This window comes from Sinocyclocheilus rhinocerous, unplaced genomic scaffold (genome assembly GCF_001515625.1).
Source record: "Sinocyclocheilus rhinocerous isolate Xijiao unplaced genomic scaffold, SAMN03320098_v1.1 scaffold304, whole genome shotgun sequence".
In the NCBI taxonomy this organism is placed as follows: domain Eukaryota; kingdom Metazoa; phylum Chordata; class Actinopteri; order Cypriniformes; family Cyprinidae; genus Sinocyclocheilus; species Sinocyclocheilus rhinocerous.
Genome location: NW_015659941.1, coordinates 2,583,270 through 2,584,949, shown reverse-complemented (window position 1 = coordinate 2,584,949; position 1,680 = coordinate 2,583,270). Strand labels below are relative to the sequence as shown.

Genomic DNA, 1,680 nt, shown 5'->3' with positions numbered 1-1,680 from the left:
GCGGAGCGAGCCGTTGTAGGTAGGCGTGGTTAACTCTTAACTTTTATAAAGAATATCTCTTTGGATCTGAGACTTTAGTCTTTACAACTTTACAGATCTTCTTTATGCACCAAGAGCTTGTAACACTCCAAAGAGAAATGAAATCGCATCATATGACCCCTTTAATATCCTAATGGTTTTTGGCATAAAAGAAAAATCAATAATTTTGACCCATACAATGTATTTTTGGCTATTGCTACAAATATACCCCAGCGACTTAAGACTGGTTTTGTGGTCCAGGGTCACATATAATATATGTACTGTAATAGATTGTATTGTATTAATGAATGTATAAAATCTCTGTCCACTCTCAGTGGGAAAAATGAAGCTTGGAAATTGGACAGAAATATCATGAGGGTGAGTAAACAATGACTGAATATTAATTTTTGGGAGCTATTTCAAAAATGAACACACACACTCACTCCGTCTGTGACTGCTTTTCAGTGAAGACTCGTAGGACAAAATCAGCGTCTTTGCTGGGTTCGAAGGTGGAGGGGACGATGATGTATTCACCGGGAGGCAGGCGGAGACGAGTGCTCACCTCCCGCAGGTTAATGAAGGACTCAGAGCGGGCAGACGATGAGTGTTTTAGGAAGAAATCCTTTTTAAGGTGAACGTTCTGACAGCCGGCATACTGCAGACAGATGGAAATGACAAATCTGTGCGGTATGCAAAATTATCCCACTGTTATTCCACTGTGAATAATCTAGAGGAAAATTCAACGTTCTGTTTTAAGAAATAAATGACCTGTTTATGGAAGTATACATGCCTTAATGATGTAGGCAAACCTATTTAACAAAGAAATTGTTGACATGGGTTCATACCTCTTCAGGAATCTGCAAGGAGGAGAAAATAAGGAAAAGAAAGGAAACAATTAGGCACAAAGTTATCTATAAACTCAATTTGAACCTATTTTGCTCTTCACCTCGTAGATAGCAAAGCCGATGGTGTGCATGTCCTGTCCGTGGTGGCGGTACCGTCTGCGGTCTTTCTGCATTAAAGCCACCAGGAAACTGCAGGCCACTTCTTCATCCTCTGGGTCATCGTCTTCCTCCAGCAATGTGATCTTATACTGTGGATTGATCCAGAATGTGTCTGCCAAATAGTACAGGAACACGTACCAGTCAAGGGTTCAAATCCCAGATAAAGCTGGTAGCTGAGCTTGATTTATGAATTAATAATTGTTCATCTTGTTCGTGATATGATGCTTTATGCACTACTGTTCAAAAGTTTGTGGATTTTTAAGAAATTTATATTTTATTCAGCAATAATGCATGAAATTGATTAAAAGTGACAGTAAAGATTTTTATAATGCTACAAAAGATTTCTTACTCAAATAAATACTGTTCTTTTGAACTTTGTATTCATCAAACAATCCTAGGAAAAAATGTGCCACTGTTTCCACAAAAAAATAATAAGCAACACATCAGGGGCCTCATGAAGACTACATATAAAATAGCTACCAAAATAAATGTTGGTAACTGCAGTTTGACTAAAAGGAATGACTAAAAGTTGACAAAAATGCAATGACTTTTCGTCTACTAAAACTATGAAAGACTCAAATGACTAAAATGTGACTAAGACTATTAAGCATTTTCGTCTCGAGATAAAGACTAAGACTAAATCAAAAATGCCTGTCAA

General features: G+C 37.4%; 1 pseudogene; it reads right to left on the bottom strand.

Moving 5' to 3' along the window:
• LOC107724616 (calpain-1 catalytic subunit-like) overlaps nt 1-1,680 on the bottom strand; it is a 17,259-nt pseudogene that overhangs the window by 4,970 nt on the left and 10,609 nt on the right.